Genomic DNA, 20,629 nt, shown 5'->3' with positions numbered 1-20,629 from the left:
ATTTAGAAAAGATACAAACACCTTATGCAGGACAAAATTATGATATACACATGACATGCCCATATACACAAAACGTGGTGTAAAATTATGCTTCATGGACCTCAGAAAGCCAATATGTCCTCACCTTGAAACTTGCATTGTCTTTATATACTCATTTTAATCCAAATAGAGGGCTTCCTCCTAGTTTCTAGAACTCCTTCCCACCTATTGTCTGTGACAGCACCCAGGCACTTTAGGGACAGGCTGGTTCCCACAGAGCCATGCTGCTTTAAAAATATAAGTGATTAAATTTCAGCTCCTATAGAAATGCTCTTCCCCAAATAACCACATACTATTAAAGCTTTGGCCTTCATTGCTCTAGAAATTGGCTTTTGAGAGAATGCTCGACTCCTTCAACAAAACCTCAGTTGAGAGCCTTGTCCACTACATTGTTGAAGGCCTCACATGTATTCATCTCATTTAAGAATTTCATGCCTGCCTAAGAAATTTTTTTTTCAAAACAGAATCTGGAATTGTGGACACCAACCACCCCCTCCCCCAGCTAAGAAGCACCCCTTCCTCAGTCTTCCTTTATAACATGGTATCACAATAGAAGTATCTTTTAAAGTCTATTTTTTTATCATTTCATTACTTGAGACCAAAAATATATGTACACTCAGTCAATGCTTATTCAATTTGTAAGGAAGGAATTAATGAACTTTTCTGACCTACTTGTTGACCTTGAGGGTTAATTTTATATTTAGAACTTGATCCTAGTAACAGCAGCACCCCAGGGTGAAGGTACAATTCCGTTTCCTTTTTTTGCTCCAAGACTATACATGTTTTAATATAACAAGTCCCCCCGTGTGTGCTCACTCACTCAGTAGTGTCCAGCTCTTTGCGACCCTAAGGACTGTCATGTAGCCTGCCAGGCTCCTCTGCCCATGGGATTTCTCAGCAAAAATACTGGAGCGGGTTGTCATTTCCTTCTCCAGGAAGTCCCCGTGGTATCTAATATAACTACATTGGATCTATATTAACATAAATCCATTTAAACCACAGTAGCGGTACTTCTCCATCTGGGCACTATCATGGCATTTCGGGCCAAATGATCCTTCCTTGTGAGGGACTGTCCTGTGCTTTGCAGATGTTCAGCAACATCCCTGGCCCCTAGCCACTGGATGCCCATGGTATCCCCCCTCCCATACTGTGACCATCAAAACGTCTCTAAATGTCCCCTGGGGGGAAAACTGCGCTCAGTGGGGAACCACTGCAACAGAGCAGCAGAATCCAAATCTGCAGCTGACCTGTTTCAAAACCCTCCTGGATTAACCAACAATCTCCACTCTCTTGGAAGAACATGGTGCCTGGGGCCTCTCAGGAGGGCCTGTTTCACTTTGCACCATCACGTAAGTTTGCACGCTTACCAAGAGTACACCGTGTTTGTTCCCCACCTGTTTATGTTAGTGGGACTCATTTTAATCTCTAACCAAACATGATGTAAGGGCTTCCTAGGTGGTGCAGTGGTAAAGAAGCTGTCTGCCAATGCAGGAGGCTCAAGAGACCTGGGTTCGATCCCTGCATCAGGAAGATCCCCTGGAGTGGGAAATGGCACTCCCACTGTAGCCTGGTGGGATACAGTCCACGGGGTTGCGAAGAATCGGACATGACAGAGTAACTGAGCACACACAAATATGTACAAGTACTGAAAAGTTCTTGTTTCTAGGAAAACTGAGTTGGGTTCTCTGGAAAGATTAAAAATGACAAGCAGCTTATCAATGAAACAATGTCGCCTTCCCTATCACTTAGCAAAGGATGCTGCAGCCATCAAGCCACCACATTACAGCTGCTCTGACCAAACTCAGGAAACAGACAGGACGCCTACCGTCCAGCAGGAAGCTGCTGCACTCACCTCCGTCAGCGTGCTCGGAGGAGACTCACGATGAGGAAGGAAGGACACCGGCCACACAGAGCTGAGGTGCACATCAAAGGAATGATTTCAGTGAGCCCAGACTCTTGCATCTTTCCAAGCATTGAGAAGAACTGAATTCCTTAGCTTGAGATATCTGGTTTTCTTTAATAGGAACCTTTCAATGTTTTGACTACCTGGTCTTTGTTGCAAAAACTCTGATATATCCTGGCTTCTCTTTGGAGCAGTTCCTCAGAGCTATCTGAGAGGCTGCATCCTGGGCTTAAGTCTTCAGTTTCATCTGCCAAATGAAACATAATTCTCAACTTTTAGGTTGTACATTTTTTTTTTCCAGTCAACAAGCTTAAGAAAAATTGATGGTAAGTTAGGTCTAGGGGCAAGACAACTATAAATACTGCGGAGAAAAAAGACATGATTGTCACAAGTTTCTCCAAGTTCTTATTCCTCTTAAGTAAACTAGAAATTCCTAGATGGTGAATTATAGGTGTGATTTACGCACAAAAGACAATGCAGAATTCCATTCAGTACATCCACAGACTCAGGTGTTTGCCTTGCCTTTACAGCAAAAGACAAATGCTAGAAAAAAGTTATGCTTTCCACTCACTTAGTACTAGCAGGGGAAAATTTATCTTTTATATAGCCATGTACTCACATTAGAATTACAGACATTATTTCATAAGAAATGTAATTTTTGGTGAACATAAATGAATGGGTGAACACAGTTTAATTTATAAGATGTTACTGACAAAACCTGATGATTCCTCTGGAGCATGTAGCTCCATGATTTAAAAAAAAAACAAAAACAGAAAGAACCACTGTATCTGATGGCAGAATGTGGCAAGGACTCACCAACCAATGGCCATTTTTTGAGATCATCAGAACACCAGAGCTTTTAAAATAATAACTTGTTCACTTTTATTCTTTCTTTATTGCTAACAAATCATCTGAATTATTCACATTTCATGAATTTATATCTTTTGTAAAGAAACCCTTGAGGAAAATAAACGTAGCATAATATGCTAAGGATCTTTTATATAATTTTCCTTCATAACCCAATTGAGAGAACCTAAAGAAGACGCCATATGGAAAAATTTTCGGGCAGTAAAGCTCCTCTTATGACACCATAATGGTAGACACATGTTAACACACATTTGTCCAAGTCCATGGAATGTACAGGACTGAACCCTAATGCAAACTATGGACTCTGGTTTCGACGTAGGTCCATTAGTTGTGACTAATGTGCACTGTGGTGGGGGATGGAGGGGGCCATGCCTGAGTAGGGGTTGGGGCATAAGAAAAATCTCTGTATCTTCCCCTCAATTTTGCTATAAACTTAAAACTGCTCTAAAAAATTAAGCCTTTTGAAAATAAGATGCCATAAGGATGATGCTTTTTCAATAAACTTATACATATCACAATGTCCATTAATAACACTCCTTTCTAAGCATAAATCATCTTCATCACTAATGTTTATTCATCCAGCATATTCACTGAGCACTGAGGCTATGTTCAGCACAAACTGTACTGGGTGCTTTCAGTAGTACCAAGAGGAAATAAATCCTGATCCTTCTTTCCAAGTGTTTACGCTCCAGTAAAGGACATTATGTAAAGTATTAAGTGGTGAATAGTTCTGAGTTTTCCACTAGTTAAAGCTCCTCTAAGTCAAAGATCGTTTCTTGTTCAAGGTTTTGGATACTCAGTGCCTGGCACCTACCAGACACTCAATAAATAAGCATGCAAGAGAACCATCAAACATTGTCTGCTGGCAGGTAATTCCAGTCTCTTAATTTTCTAAAATGTCCGTTTTAGTTATAGCAATATTTGGAGTTTAATTGCACTAATTTTCTTTCCTTAGTTGTCATGATCAAGATAATCTGATTTCAAGAATAGAGTGGAATGCTAAAAACTGAATGAAAACAACGACGAAAAAGATGACAAAGTGAAGTCATATGTTCCGAGAAACTGAGTTGTCCTAGGGGCTAAGAAATAGACCAAAATGATGGAGGGCGTTCACTTCTGATAGGTTGATACCCTTGGGTGATTCCTTCTGCCTCATGGGGTTGCTAAGTCCCAGAATGGAATAATAATGCTGCCCTTTGATCTAGAGTTGCTGGATCAATCATCAGTGTGAACAGACAGGAAAGCTTTCTGCAAATTTGAAGTTGGGCTATAAATTCCATTTTACCAAAGAGGGGAAAAAATAAACTAGAAGAGACAAGTATTTGCAAAAGCAGACAAGTGTCTCATGTGTATTTTACAGTTTTTGTAGATTACTTAGCAATTCTTAAAAACGATTTTAATTTTAAATGTGTAGAACATTTGCCAGGGCGCACAGAGTGATGCCAGCTCTTAGCTGTTTGAAATAGCGGTCTTCCTCATCCTCTCCTATCCCATCCCATTCTTGAACTATGCAAACAGTTCTTTTTTTAGGACGTGTTGAAGCAAGAGCTATCTATTTCTGTGCGGCTTGCCAGTTTCCAAAATTAGCTGACAAACTATAAACCAGAGGACATGAGAACCCCCCTGTTAATTGTGTGTTAGCATGATAAATATTTTTAAGACTTGGACTGTTTCTCTCCATTGGCACCTCTGATTCTTTCAAAAGTACAAAGACAAAAAAAAAAAAAAAGTTAAAATACCTTTTATTTTTATTGCCTGGCCCTGTAAATGATTTAGTGTTCTGGTCATAGGAGGTAAGGGTGAAAGTATTACAATAAACTAGATTTTATTCTTTTCCTTGTCTGTTTTTTTTTTTGGTCACCCAGTGCTTGAGGCAAACTGTGGGCCTTTAAAGCTGGATCTCTTTCCAAATAATACTTAGATAAAAAAGATTAGCTTCAAGGCGTCATTACAAATTCATATATCAATTTAGAACAGTTCAGTTTTTTTCCTACATGGTGAACCTCAAGTCTGGGAAATCTACAACACCTTAGAGATTAAAGTGTCTTCTCTGATAAAGTCAAAGACACTTCTCCTTCCACTCATCCCAACTTCTTTCTTTCTGATAATTTCTCTGAATTTATAATCTCTTTATTTTGGCCCTTCTTCTCTATCACTTTATCCTTCCTCAATTTTCACTCCCATAATTAAAATGTGTGTGGGCTTGTGTGTGCGTTTGTGTATAAATGCAAGCAATTACTCTTACATGGTGAAACCTACACACATATACACACCACACACTCACACAGCATAACTCACATTCACCGGGCTCTTATTTAACACCAGCCACTATTCTAGGCCATTTAACTCATCTAAAAGCCTCATGACGTTGTTACTCTGATTCAACTACAATAGAGATGAGGAAAATGAGACAGAAAAATGTTAAATAGCTTCCCAAAGCCAAACAGCTAGTGATGGACAGAGGCATTCTATGCTTGTGGTCACTCTGCTACCTTGCTTGCTCTCAGTATCTACCAGATCTGATATATACATATTTTACATCCACTCATTTATTCTGGGTTCTGTGCCAGAACAGAGAACAACCACAAAACATGGTCCTGTTGTTGGAAACTGTACAATCTAGAAGCGGGAGACAGACAAAAAACAAAAAAGCAAATGGGTATTTATGACCACCTTACGTAGGCTTCCCCGATGGCTCAGTGGATAAAGAATCTGCCTGCAATGCAGGGAACACAGGAGTAGTGGGTACAATCCCTGAGCTGGGAAGATCCCCTAGAGTAGGACATGGCAACTCACTCCAGTATTCTTGCCTGGAAAATCCCATGGACAGAGGAGCCTGGCGGGCTCCAGTCCATGAGGTCACAAAGACTACGTGGCATATGTCATGAAGAAGAATGAGGCAAGGTGGGAGATAGTATCAGTACATAATAGTAGGAGTTACAGGGGGGCTATTGTTTCCATAGGAGGGCTATTTCTATAGAAAGGGGACTGAATATATGAAGGCATGAAACGCAACGACTTCTACCCCCACCTTCATTTCTTATGTCTATTTCTTTCCTTTGCACTATTGCATTTCATCTCTCTCTCTCTTTTTTTTTTTCCAGCAATTATTCACTGGTACCCAGTGAATGGAGCAGGCAATATGAGGTGATGCTGTAACTTAAAGAAATGATAGTCTGGACGTGTACTTTCTAAATACCGATAAACTAAAAGGGGAGACGAGATCCTCAGAGAAACTCACCCAGTCACTTAGAAAACTGCGGGTTTCGACAAGAGACACTTCATATCGCTAAGAGGCCGGCCAGCCTCTCAAGTCCACTCCGGCGTGGAAGTGAATGAGAAATCAGCCAGCAACATCCACAGAAGTGGTCCCGCCTGCGGACCTGCTTCACGAGAGGTATCACTTCACGCTCCTTCTGCCTCGTCTGTGCTCGCAGGGGTTTATAGTCCACCAGGTGGAGTCTCTCTTTACATCACTTAGGTAGTTAACTCAGGCTGAGGGCAGCCACCAAGGCGAGATGGGACTTCTGCCCACCAAATCCTCAGGAAACAGAGTCATACAGGGGGTTCCTGGGAACTAGCATGTGGGGGCAGGCAGACATGCGATGTGGGTTGCCAAAAGACTGGCTGCATGAAGATTAATTTAATCTAATCACTGATGTATCCAGCCTCCTTCTGAATTGTCCCTTGTTTAGTTCATCAGTCGTGTCTGACTCTTGGTGACTCCATGGACTGTAGCCCGCCAGGCTCCTCTGTCCATGGGATTTCCCAGGCAAGAATACTGCAGCGGGTTCCATTTCCTTCTCCAGGGGATCTTCCAGACCCAGGGATCGAACCCAAGTCTCCTGCATTAGCAGGCAGTTTCTTTACTGTTGAGCCACCATGGAAGCTCTTTCCTTCTGAATAGGCCAGTCTGACTCAGAGTCCTTGCTAAGATTTGCTTGGGCTCCAGATTTCTTCAGATTATTTTAGCACTCTTCCTATAAAACAGCCACAAATGTGTGCCTCTGGCTCTGCTCTTGTGCTCACAGGCCTTAAGAACAAAATCACCCCAGGTTTCTCCTAATCAAATCTGCCTCAGGTACCGTGGCACCCGGACTGTCATCTGTGACTTGGGCCACTATTCAAACAACACTGCTGCTGTCCCTTCAGTCAGTGGGAGATGGTGTTAAGGGCTTTTGTTTTCTTTTCTTTCAAAAATGTCATCTTGACACTTAGCTCAGTAATGCACTTGAGAGAGAGATGGCGGTCCTGGACTTTGTTGGTGGAATCAGAAGAAGGAGAATGACATCTCCGCACTCATGGGTTTACCTCTTAATCATTTATGCTCTTTCTGCTCTGGAAATCCAGCATGATTATATGATATGATCCAGTAAGTACCTGAACCAACCATCCTTCAAACACTCGGCTCCTGCAGTGGGGAAGGGTGTTAGCTTACTACACCCTCTAGGTAGTTACTAGGTTACTATAAGACCTCTGCATTTACTTTTTTTTAATCATTGAGCTGGAAGCTGTACTGCAGTTCATAAGTGAGCTTCATAAGGGAAAATATGCCCCCCCATGTTATTAATTGAAAATAATTTTTTCTTTGATAAGTCAGTTTAAAATGAGGCCCATTGTGCAAAAATAAAAGCCTAATTTTTCTCTCCCAGCTCCCAGAGACATAATATCACCAATAAGTCCTCTTAATGAGAGAAAATCATCCCCACTCCTGATAATTTCTGGATCAAAGAGGGATTTGCAAACACCAGCCTGCATTGTAATGTTTGACTAATGGCCTAATCCATCAACTGACGTATATGGGTATTGAGTTCATTAGCATTTGTCATTAGCATTTACTTATTAATTTCTTCAACAAATATTTCTACAGCTCCTACTGTGTGCTGGTTTCTATGTGCTGAGGATGGAGTGGGAAATGAATATACGTGAACCCCTCCCTCACAAGGCTGACCACCCAGCAGGGGAGTCACCCACTGAGACCAAGGCCCGCACACAGGGATGCCCACGTGTCAGGAGCAGGGTGGGATTTTATCCATGCAGGCACATGACGAGCCCCTCCTGTGGAGGTTTTTGGAAAACAAATCCAGAGCGACTTCATCAGTGTAACTGCGCCAAAGTCCTGCCTGATGAAAAGACTTTAGCAAGAGGAAGGATATTTTGTCTTATAGATGCCGCCCTTCCCAAGAATATAAAATATAAAAGCCAGGGACTTCTCTGGCAGTCCAGTGGTTAAGATGCCATGCTTCCAGTACAGGGGTGCGGGTTCAATCCCTGGTCGGGGAACTAAAACCCCACATGCTGTGGCCAAAAATAATAAAATGAAACACAAAAGCCACTGGCCAGTTTGAGGTGGATGTGAGAGCTTGCCGGACATTGTGGGCATTCCTGGCATGGGCTCTGGCCTGGGGGAGGGCAACAGGGGACCAAAGACACAGGGAGGATGGTGGGGGGAGACAAAGAAGAAGGAGGAGGAGGCTTCTGACAGCCACAGTCAAACTCCATGGGGGATGGAGCTACTTAATGAGAAAGATGGAGAGATGGTTACACCAGCTCTTGAACCCCTGGCTGGAGACTGGCTAGGAGTCCAGCTCCTTCCTCCCCTCTTTACAGACTGGCCCTGCAGGCTCTGCCAGGCCCTGGGGGCTGTCAGGCTTCAAGAAGCACAAGCTGGAGCTCAGGCCTCTTGTCCTTGTTTGTTTTCACCCAACATCCTGAGTGAGGAACATACACTTCTGTTCAGGGTGCAGACTGGCCAAAAGGACAGGACCTCAGATGGCTTCTCTCCGTGCAGACCTGGTGACAACTCGTTGTCAGGAATGGGGCTCAGGCCATTGTTTTTTTTTAATTAATAAATTTTAAAAATATAATTAAATTAGAATAATTAATTTTTAATGAAAAAAAGACTCCAGAAATTCTGTCAAAGCTCATCCAGCTATGGTGAAAGCTTATAGTAGCCATCCATGGACACTGAAAAGTAATAAGGGCTGTTCCGACGTTATTCAGGGGAATCTTGTTTCTTTGTTGGTTTTCTATTTTTTTACTTTTTAGAGCAGTGGACATAATAAATGCATAATAAAATGCCCCTTTCTCTGGAAGCTAAAGAACCTACTTCTTTTCTCCCCTAGTGTCCAAGGGTGGGTTCATTTCAATTTTCAGTCTGCCCTGGTATACTCCTGGATGAGGAAGTGGATTCCCTATCAGTATGCCTCATTTTGCAGACCAGTGAAGTAAGGCTCTAAGAAGTTCAGGGCTTCCCAGGTGGCTCAGCAGTAAAGAATCCACCCGCCAATGCGAAAGATGTGGGTTCAGTCCCTGGGTCTGGAAGGTCCCCTGGAGGAGGAAATGGCAACCCACTCCAGTACTCTTGCCTGGGAAACGCCATGGACAGAAGAGCTCGGGCTACAGTCCATGGAGTTGCAAAGCGTCAGACACGACTGAGCAAGCGTGCACTGCACTGCTAAGAGGTTCAGGAGTCTGTGACCAAACAGTCAACGCAAGGGCTCCTGCCCGGCCCTTCTGATTATAAAGGCAGGCAGGGAGGTCTGGTCAGACACAGAATTCCATCTGAGTTCTGAACACAAAGGGAGGAGTGAGAGGAAAATTCTCCCATTCATGGATGTGTTCCCGCTTCTTTAATTTACCCATCTGAATGACTCTGAGAGCAGAGAGGAAGTTAGGGTGTTCTAGGTGTGTTAGATGTGTTCTTTCTCATCTTCCAGGCCACTTGGGTCCTGCTGAGTAAATTACACTTGGTATTCATCACTACCTCTAGAAATTCAAATCTGTGTATTCAATCAGTGGGTCACGTCCAGTTCTCTCCTTCAACAATCGCCATAATGTCTTTTCTGTGGCGATGGAGGTTTTGAACCAACCCCAGATGAAATCTCCAACCTTCAACACATTCACAGATGACAATCATATCTCTACAATTGCTAAAAAATAAAATAAAATAAAACCAACAGAAACGAAATCAGCAGTAAAAGAGCTAAATTACAGATAACAGAATATTCAGAATCTGTACCTCATCTCTTGAATGTGGGTGCACTGTCTGTATGCCAGAATTTCTTTAGCCACTGGTGATATTCAGTGTATTGCAATCGAGGGCAATTACAGTTAGCTATAATTAAGAACAATTACAGCTTTTATTTCTCTACTTGTTCTTTAAAAGCACATTTGTAATAAAACTTTTTTTTTAAAGGTGAAGAATATAATTATATATCCTTATAACGTCTCAAATAATTAGTCTGACTAAAGTTTCTTCTGGAACAATTTTCATTTTAACTGTCAGATCTGCCATTTATAGTCAATGAAACATACTTAAAAAAAAATTCCATCATTAACCTTTTTCACCCCATCTAGCTGTATATGAATTATGGGTACAAATAGAAGGTTTCAGTATTTAAATCTCCAGGGCCTGCTGCAACCTAGAAAACAATTTTCCCTTTTGGTTGTGTATGTATGTGTGTCATTTAATTGAAAAAAAAGAAAATGCTAGATTTGTAAAGTATGTTTTCCTGCTCAAGATTTTTGGGGAAAAAAATTGCTTGTGTTTGAAAGCCTCATTCACTTGTTCTATATGACAGACCACTGTCTTTTTGTTAATTTATGGCATACTTATGCAGTGCCTAAACTATGCAGTGCTTAAACTGCTAAGTCACTTCAGTTGTGTCTGACTCTGTGCGACCCCATAGACGGCAGCCCACCAGGCTCCCCCGTCCCTGGAATTCTCCAGGCAAGAGCACTGGATTGGGTTGCCATTTCCTTCTCCAATGCATGAAAGTGAAAAGTGAAAGTGAATTTCCTCAGTGATGTCCGACTCTTAGCGACCCCATGGACTGCAGCCTACCAGGCTCCTCCGTCCATAGGATTTTCCAGGCAAGAGTACTAGAGTGGGGTGCCATTGCCTTGCTTAAACTATGCAATGCCAAAACTAAGACACCCCTGAACTGTGCCAAATCTGTCTCTTAGCTTAGTATGTCATGGAGCACAAGGTCAGTATCAGCCTAATAGAAACAGTGCCTAATTACTATCAGCAAAACGTTACCTTCTTGTAAATCTAGACTCCAACTCATAAGCACTTTAGCGCTGCCTCTCCTGCTAGACTGTAAAGTCGCACGGGGTACTGTTCATCTCTATCATCAGCACCCAGAATGGACAGTGGTCCTCGGAAAGCGCTCAATAAATTGAATACGTTGAATCAATGAAGATTCAGTTCCTTCCCATTTATGTAGGGAATGATTGAAAATTAATCACCTGAATGACTTTGATGATAGAAGACAATTAGGTAATACCACTTTGGGAATTACGGAATATTTTCACCACTTATCTGGTTGAATTAGCCGCCCTGGGAAATAAATTATTAGACCAGGTCTGTACACCTGGGAATGACGAGAAGGGAGTTAGAACAGATCATCTTTTAAGGTTCTCTACAACTTTGAGATTATCTAATAGCTCACCAAACTTAGACCAAACATATGGGCAATTAACACAAGCCTAAAATGGGCACGTGCAGTTGTATGAGAGTAAGTACATAGCAATCACATCCACAAGATAGACTATTAGTATCAAAGATGCTAATACATTGAGTCATGGCTCTTGTTAAAAAGTCACTCAAGGGACTTCCCTGGTGGTCCGGTGCTTAAGAATCTACTTTGCAATTTAGGGGACGTGGGTTTGATCCCTGGTTGGGGAAGGAAGATCCCACATGCTGGGGAGCAACTCAGTCCATGTTGCTACAACTACTGAGCCCATGTACCACAACCAGGGAGATGCAACGAAAGATCCCACATGACACGGCTAAGACCCGATACAGCCAAACAAACAAACACATATTTTAAAAATCCCCTCAATATTAAAAACACTGAAATAGATTTACACTGCAGAGTTTATCATTTACTCTATAACAGCCAGCAACCACATACTTACTATGGTTTGATCACTTAGCACTTTATAGAAATTCCATCTTCTATTTTCCACAAGGGTGAGATACTTATATGATGCCCATTTTTCAGATAAGAAAACTGAACCTCAGAGAAGTCAATTTGAACCCAGGCCTGTCTAACTCTACAATAAATGATTTAAAGAAGAAAACCACACAACACATGGCTAATCATGGTCAAAAGACACCAAAAATAAGATGATAATCTGGGTGGATCTCTATAGAAATCTAATGGCCAGAGTGAGAGAAACGGATCTAAGAAAAAAGTTTCACTTTCCAGTTTTACGAATAGTAATCTATAAGCTTTTATCTTATTGGTTCTGAGACAGAGAAACTTTCTGTGTCTGAATGTACTGGATGTTTTGAGAGCAGATAAGACATCAAACAATGCTTCTCAGGGTCAGGTGTAGGGTTGAAGGTTAAACTACCTGTAGACATCATAGCAGGCTTCCCTGGTGACTTAGTGGTAAAGAATCCCCCGGTGAGGCAGAAGATGCAAGAGATGCGGGTTTGATCCCTGGATGGGGAAGATCCCCCAGAGGAGGGCATGGCAAGTCGCTGCAGTATTCTTGCCTGGAGAATCCCAGGTATAGAGGAGCCTGGCGGGCTACAGTCCATGGGGTCACAAAGAGTCAGACATGACTGCAGCGAATGACCACACATGCACACAGGTATCACAGTGCTGTGTGTAACTTAAACCATCTACATGCCTAAAAATAAGGCCATGGAATAAACTTCCATGTCCACACTGTGGAGTGAATATGGAGCCTTTAGAAAGAATGAGGTAGCCGTGTAAGTTCTAAAATGGACAGAACTCCAAGGCATACTGAAGGATAAAAAGAATAAGCTGCAGAATACACTGAGTTTTAATGCGGCTGATGTTGGAGGTGATGGAATTCCAGTTGAGCTATTTCAAATCCTAAAAGATGATGCTGTGAGTGCTGCACCCAATATACCAGCAAATATGGAAAACTCAGCAGTAGTCACAGGACTGGAAAAGCTCACTTTTCATTCCAATCCCAAAGAAAGGCAATACCAAAGAATGTTCAAACTGCCACACAATTGCACTCATCTCACACACTAGCAAAGTAAGGCTCAAAATTCTCTAGGCCAGGCTTCAACTGTATGTGAACTGTGAACTTCCAGATGTTCAAGCTAGATTTAGAAAAGGCAAAGGAACCAGAGATCAAATTGCCAACACCAATTGGATCATCAAAAAAGCAAGAGAATTTCAGAAAAACATCTACTTCTGCTTTATTGAGTACGCCAAAGACTTAGACTGTGTGGATCACAACAAACTGTAGAAAATTCTGAAAGAGATGGGAAGAGCAGACCACCTTACCTGTCTCCTGAGAAATGTGTATGCAGGTCAAGAAGCAACAGTTAGAACCAGACATGGAACAGCAGACTGGTTCCAAATTGGGAAAGGAGTACATCAAGACTGTATATTGTCACCCTGCTTATTTAACTTATATGCAGAGTACATCATGTGAACTGCCGGGTTGGATGATGCACAAGCTGGAATTAAGACTGCAGGGAGAAATATCAATAACCTCAGATATGCAGATGACATCACCCTTATGGCAGAAAGTGAAGAAGAACTAAAAAGCCTCTTGCAAAACTAATACAATTATGTAAAGTTTAAAAAATAAAATAAAATTAAAATAAATAAATAAATAAATAAAAAGCCTCTTGATGAAAGTGAAAGAGGAGAGTGAAAAAGCTGGCTTAAAACTCAACATTCAAAAAACTAAGATCATGGCATTCAGTCCCATCACTTCATGGCAAATAGATGGGAAAACAATGGAAACAGTGACAAACTTTATTTTCTTGGGCTCCAAAATCACTGCAGATGGTGACCTGCAGCCATGACATTAAAAGACACTTGCTCCTTGGAAGAAAAGCCATGACCAACCTAGACAGCATACTGAAAAGCAGAGACATTACTCTGCCAACAAAGGTCCATCTAGTCAAAGCTATGGTTTTTCCAGTAGTCATGGATGGATATGAGATTTGGACTATAAAGAAAGCTGAGAGCTGAAGAATTGATGCTTTTGAACTGTGGTGTTGAAGAAGACTCTTTTTTTTTAAATTTAATTTTATTTTTAAACTTTACATAATTGTATTAGTTTTGCCAAATATCAAAATGAATCCGCCACAGGTATACATGTGCTCCCCATCCTGAACCCTCCTCCCTCCTCCCTCCCCATACCATCCCTCTGGGTCGTCCCAGTGCACCAGCCCCAAGCATCCAGTATCGTGCATCGAACCTGGACTGGCAACTCGTTTCATACATGATATTTTACATGTTTCAATGCCATTCTCCCAAATCTTCCCACCCTCGCCCTCTGTCTCAGAGTCCATAAGACTGTTCTATACATCAGTGTCTCTTTTGCTGTCTCGTACACAGGGTTACTGTTACCATCTTTCTAAATTCCATATATATGCGTGAGTATACTGTATTGGTGTTTTTCTTTCTGGCTTACTTCACTCTGTATAATAGGCTCCAGTTTCATCCACCTCATTAGAACTGATTCAAATGTATTCTTTTTAATGGCTGAATAATACTCCATTGTGTATATGTACCACAGCTTTCTTATCCATTCATCTGCTGATGGACATCTAGGTTGCTTCCATGTCCTGGCTATTATAAACGGTGCTGTGATGAACATTGGGGTACATGTGTCTCTTTCCCTTCTGGTTTCCTCAGTGTGTATGCCCAGCAGTGGGATTGCTGGATCATAAGGCAGTTCTATTTCCAGTTTTTTAAGGAATCTCCACACTGTTCTCCATAGTGGCTGTACTAGTTTGCATTCCCACCAACAGTGTAAGAGGGTTCCCTTTTCTCCACACCCTCTCCAGCATTTATTACTTGTAGACTTTTGGATCGCAGCCATTCTGACTGGTGTGAAATGGTACCTCATAGTGGTTTTGATTTGCATTTCTCTGATAATGAGTGATGTTGAGCATCTTTTCATGTGTTTGTTAGCCATCTGTATGTCTTCTTTGGAGAAATGTCTATTTAGTTCTTTGGCCCATTTTTTGATTGGGTCATTTATTTTTCTGGAGTTGAGCTGTAGGAGTTGCTTGTATATTCACGAGATTAGTTGTTTGTCAGTTGCTTCATTTGCTATTATCTTCTCCCATTCTGAAGGATGTCTTTTCACCTTGCTAATAGTTTCCTTTGATGTGCAGAAGCTTTTAAGGTTAATTAGGTCCTATTTGTTTATTTTTGCTTTTATTTCCAATATTCTGGGAGGTGGGTCATAGAGGATCCTGCTGTGATGTATGTCAGAGAGTGTTTTGCTTATGTTCTCCTCTAGGAGTTTTATAGTTTCTGGTCTTACGTTTAGATCTTTAATCCATTTTGAGTTTATTTTTGTGTATGGTGTTAGAAAGTGTTCTAGTTTCATTCTTTTACAAGTGGTTGACCAGATTTCCCAGCACCACTTGTTAAAGAGATTGTCTTTAATCCACTGTATATTCTTGCCTCCTTTGTCAAAGATAAGGTGTCCATATGTGCGTGGATTTATCTCTGGGCTTTCTATTTTGTTCCATTGATCTATATTTCTGTCTTTGTGCCAGTACCATACTGTCTTGATAACTGTGGCTTTGTAGTAGAGCCTGAAGTCAGGTAGGTTGATTCCTCCAGTTCCATTCTTCTTTCTCAAGATCGCTTTGGCTATTCGAGGTTTTTTGTATTTCCATACAAATTGTGAAATTATTTGTTCTAGCTCTGTGAAGAATGCTGTTGGTAGCTTGATAGGGATTGCATTGAATCTATAGATTGCTTTGGGTAGTCTACTCATTTTCACTATACTGATTCTTCCAATCCATGAACATGGTATATTTCTCCATCTGTTAATGTCCTCTTTGATTTCTTTCACCAGTGTTTTATAGTTTTCTATATAGAGGTCTTTAGTTTCTTTAGGTAGATATATCCCTAAGTATTTTATTCTTTCCGTTGCAATGGTGAATGGAATTGTTTCCTTAACTTCTCTTTCTGTTTTCTCATTATTACTGTATAGGAATGCAAGGGATTTCTGGGTGTTGATTTTATATCCTGCAACTTTACTATAGTCATTGATTAGTTCTAGTAATTTTCTGGTGGAGTCTTTAGGGTTTTCTATGTAGAGGATTATGTCATCTGCAAACAGTGAGAGCTTTACTTCTTCTTTTCCAATTTGGATTCCTTTTATTTCTTTTTCTGCTCTGATTGCTGTGGCCAAAACTTCCAAAACTATGTTGAATAGTAATGGTGAAAGTGGGCACCCTTGTCTTGTTCCTGACTTTAGAGGAAATACTTTCAATTTTTCACCATTGAGGATAATGTTTGCTGTGGGTTTGTCATATATAGCTTTTAAAAATATGGAATGCTTCACGAATTTGCGTGTCATCCTTGAGCAGGGGCCATGCTAATCTTCTCTGTATCGTTCCAATTTTAGTATATGTGCTGCCGAAGTGAGCACTGAAGAAGACTCTTGAGAGTCCCTTGGACTGCAAGGAGATCCAACCAGTCCATCCTAAAGGGAATCAGTCCTGAATATTCATCGGAAGGACTGATGCTGAAGCTGAAACTCCAACACTTTGGCTAGCTGATGAGAAGAACTGACTCACTGGAAAAGACCCTGATGCTGGGAAAGATTGAAAGCAGGAGAAGGGAATGACAGAGGATGAGACAGTTGGATGGTTTCACCAACTTGATGACATGAGTTTGAGCAAGCTCCGGGTGTTGGTGATGGGCTGGGAAGCCTGGCATGCTGCAGTCCATGGATTACAAACATGATTGAGTGAGTGAACTGAACTGAACCGATGTTAAAAGCAAACAGAGTGAGACATTCCATGGGTCCGCTGGAAGTTGGAAAAGCAGAGAAATGGGCTTGGGAGGATGCACGGGAGGCAGATAAGTGTTGGCCTCTGCAGAGAGGGGAGAGTTGGGCATAGAAAATTTCAGTTCTACACACAAAACATTTTGTTTAAAAGGGTTGTGCAGCCAACTCGAGGCCCTAATGGTGGGGTTTCCTTTTCTGGGCAGTAGTTCTCTGGGGAGCCAGGGTGCAGGGTCCTCCCAGGTGCACAAGCTGATCCATGCATCTTCAGAAAGGTAGCAGAGGTGGGCACCACCTGTGCCCCAGGTCCTGGGGAGGGCTGCAGGCTGGTCTGGGAGGGGACAGGTTTGGGTGCAGACTGGTCCAGAGTGCGGACCAGGCTTGCACACACGACCTGCTCCCACTTGCAACACCTGCCTATCTGAGAGGTACACTTACCACTCCTGTCACCACCAGGCCAGGTCTAGCCACACCACCACGGGGTCGCGCATGGCAGAGGACAAGCACAGGCCTGGGGATCTGCCCTGGAGAAGGGTGTCAAAGAACCCAGGTCACCCCTCGACAGCTGAGCAGAGCAGAGGGCCTCCTGCTAGGGGCACCAGGAAGGTCCCTGAGGTCCCTGCAAAGCACACAGATGCAGGCAGTTAGGTGAGTCCTGTGGATGCTTCACTGCCAGCTTCCGGGGGACCAGAAGGGGCCCGTTCACAGAAAGCGTTGCTTTTGCAAAACCTCCTTTCACTCAGTCCGGCTGGCTTAAAGCATGTAGACAGATTCCTGAAGTGCACGCAAAGCCATTTTTATACATATATGTTACATTAATTTTATATGTCCTCAGAAAGCTTTCTTATTTAAAAGAGCCCTTTGGGGACTTCGGGTAAAGAATATGATCCATCTCTCACTTGTTTTACAACCGTATCTTCCTCAATCGAGCCTGCTTATTGGAATATTTTGTAATGAACAGAATCCTCTGCAGTAAGGGTTAAGTAGAGAGTGAGGAGGTTTTTCTACTAATAGAAAAACAAGTCCTGGATGATACCTGTGGCCTGGGTTCTATGTGGAGCCCCTCGCTTTTCCAGCTAACTTCCTGGGAGAAGAAAGTTTTTAATTTTTTCTGAGACGGTAGACTGCTGCAACATTGATGTTCCACAGATATCACAGAGAAGTTGCTAAAAGTTTATGTGATTAGAACTATGCAAACAAACATCCCAGTGGGACTTGCCTGGTAGCTCATATACTGAGTTAAGACCAATCAAATTAGGAGACACTGGGGCGCTTGAAAGAAATTCTTTCCTTTCACTCACCTAGCCTCCCAGATAGCTTCCTAGAGAGCTGAAATTCCCCTTTTTCCCTTCCTCTCTTCCTTCTTTCCTTTCATCTCCTCCCCTCCTTCTCCTTTAGGAAGAGTCCATCTCTGATTTACTAAGGTATAATTACATATAATAAATGGAGTATACTTAAAGTGTAGGATTTGATTAATATTTGGCATATGTATACACCCATGAAACTACTGCCACAATCAAGATAATGAACATACCATCTACCCCAAGAGTTTCCTTCTGCCTCATGTAATCCCTTCCTCCCATCTCTCCCTCCATCCCCAAGTAACTGCTGATTTGCCCTGTCACTCCATATCAGTTTGCATTTCCTAGAATTTTCTATGAATAGAATCGTACAGTATTACTTTTTTAGTCTGGCTTCTTTTACTCAGCGTAATCACTTTGAGATTCAGACATGTTGTAGCCTGTATCAATAGTTCCTTCTTCCTTATTCCTGAGCACATTCTGAGAATGTGCCATGGTTTGTTTATCTATTCTTTTCTTGATGGACACGTGGGTCATTTCCATCTTTTGACTATTACAGATAAAGCTGCTGTAAACATTCATGTAAATGTCTTTGTATGGACACTGTATGATTTTCTTTCTTTTGGGTAAACATCCAGGACTGGAATGACTATATCATATGGCAGGTGTATATTTAATCTTTTTAGGAAACTGCTAAATGGTTTTCTACAGTGACCGTATCATTTTACATACCTATCAGGACTGCAGGAGAGTATATGAAAGTTTCATGATTTGGTATAATCCGTCTTCAGTTTTAGCCTAGAAATTCAAACAGGTGTAGAGTGGTAGCTCACTGTAGATTTAATTTGGGTTTCCCTAGAAACTAATGATGTTGATCATCTTTTCATGTAATTATTTGACATCTTTATACCTTCTTTGGAGAAATGACTGTTCAAATATTTTGTCCAATTTTTTAAAAAAATTTACTTATTTGTTTTTCTGTTTCATTTTCAGGATTTTTTTTAATCAGAGCCACAATTTACAAATTTTTCTTCCTAGTCTGTGACTTTTCTTTCTCTTCATGATTTCTCTCAGAAACAAGGAAATTTTAAAATAAACTCCAAGCACTAACTTTTGAATCATTACTTTTAGAATTGTATTTAAGAACTCTTTGCCTATCCAAAGTCACAAAGATTTTTCTCTAATGTTTTCTTCTAGATTTATAGTTTTCAATTTTGTATTTAGACCTATGCTAATTTTGAGTTATTTTTGTATGATGTAAGAATCAACATTTATTTATTTATTAATTTTTTGCATGTGGCTATCTAGTTGGTCTAGCATGATGTGGTTGCAAAACCTATCATTTTCTTACTAAACTGTCTTTGCATCTTTGTTGAAAACCAGTTGTTTGTATATGTATAGATCTCTTTATGGGTTCTTTTGTTCTATATTTTTGTCAATATCACACTGGTTTGATTACTGCAGCTTGATCCTAAGTCTTGAAATCATGCAGTGTTAACCTTCCAAGTTTGTTCTTTATTTACCACAGTTATTTTGATTATTGTAGGCCTTTTACATTTCCACATAAATTTTAGTCAATTTCTAAGTTTTAAAAGCCTGTTGGAATTTTTATGGGTATTGCATTAAAACTACAGATCCATTTGGAGAGAACTGACATCCTAACAATATTGAGTCTTCTCACACATAAATTGGTATTACTTCTCTCCATTTACTTAGGTATTCTATAATTTCTCTCTGCATGACTAGTGGTTTTCACTATATAGATTTTCAACCTCTTCTGTTATATTTACTCAAAAGCACTTAATATTTTTGATGGTATCATAAATGGTAGTATATACAAACAACTCATGCAACTCAATAATAAAGAAACAAACAACCCAGTCAAAAAATGAGTAGAAGACCTAATTTGACATTTCTCCAAAGAAGATATGCAGATGGACAACAGGTACAGGGAAAGATGCTCCATGTTGTTAATTATTAGAGAAATGCAAATCAAAACAACAGTGAGGTACCATCTCACACTCATCAGAATGGCAATCATTAAAACGTCTACAAATAACAAATGCTGAAGAGGGCATGAAGAAATGCAAACCTTACTATGCTGTTGGTAGGAATGTAAGTTGATGCAGCCACTATGGAAAACAGTGTGGACATTCCCTACAAAACTAAAACTAAAGTTGCCATATGATCCAGCAATCCCACTCCTGGGCATATATCTGGAAAAGAGAAAAACTCTAATTTGAAAAGATACAGGCACCCAATGTTCAGAGCAACACTCTTTTCAGTAGCCAAGACATTCATGAACGGATAAAGAAGGCAGAGAATATATACACAATGGAACATCATTCAGCTATAAAAAGGAATGAAATATTGCCATTTGCAGCAACATGGATAGACCTAGAAACTGTCATACTAAGTGAAGTCCGACAGAGGAAGACAATTATCACATGATACCACTTACATGTGGAATCTAAAAAATAATACAAATGAATCAGTTTACGAAACAGAAACCAATTTACAGATATAGAAAACAAACTGACAGTTACCAAGGGATGGTGGAGGGTAAATTAAAAGTATGGGGTTAACAGATAAACACTACTGTATATAAAACAGAGAAGCAACAGAGATTTACTATATAACACAGGGAACAATATTCAATATCTTGTCATAACTTATAATGTAAAATAATCTGGAAACAAAATATGTAACTGAATCACTTTGCTGTACACCTGAAACTAACACAGTTTTGTAA

At 40.9% G+C, this 20,629-nt stretch overlaps 1 protein-coding gene and 1 non-coding gene across 2 annotated transcripts in view; both read right to left on the bottom strand.

Annotated features, from left to right (window-relative positions):
* The window catches only part of CELF2 (CUGBP Elav-like family member 2), a 558,667-nt gene that overhangs the window by 426,188 nt on the left and 111,850 nt on the right, over window positions 1-20,629 (bottom strand). The gene's annotated exons all lie outside the window — the stretch shown is intronic.
* On the bottom strand, window positions 16,110-16,216 carry LOC129626305 (U6 spliceosomal RNA). The gene has a single exon (XR_008701912.1). It is a non-coding gene; the product is annotated as a U6 spliceosomal RNA (small nuclear RNA).

Source organism: Bubalus kerabau, chromosome 13 (assembly GCF_029407905.1).
Source record: "Bubalus kerabau isolate K-KA32 ecotype Philippines breed swamp buffalo chromosome 13, PCC_UOA_SB_1v2, whole genome shotgun sequence".
NCBI lineage: Eukaryota > Metazoa > Chordata > Mammalia > Artiodactyla > Bovidae > Bubalus > Bubalus kerabau.
This window is presented reverse-complemented; position numbering and strand designations above follow the sequence as displayed.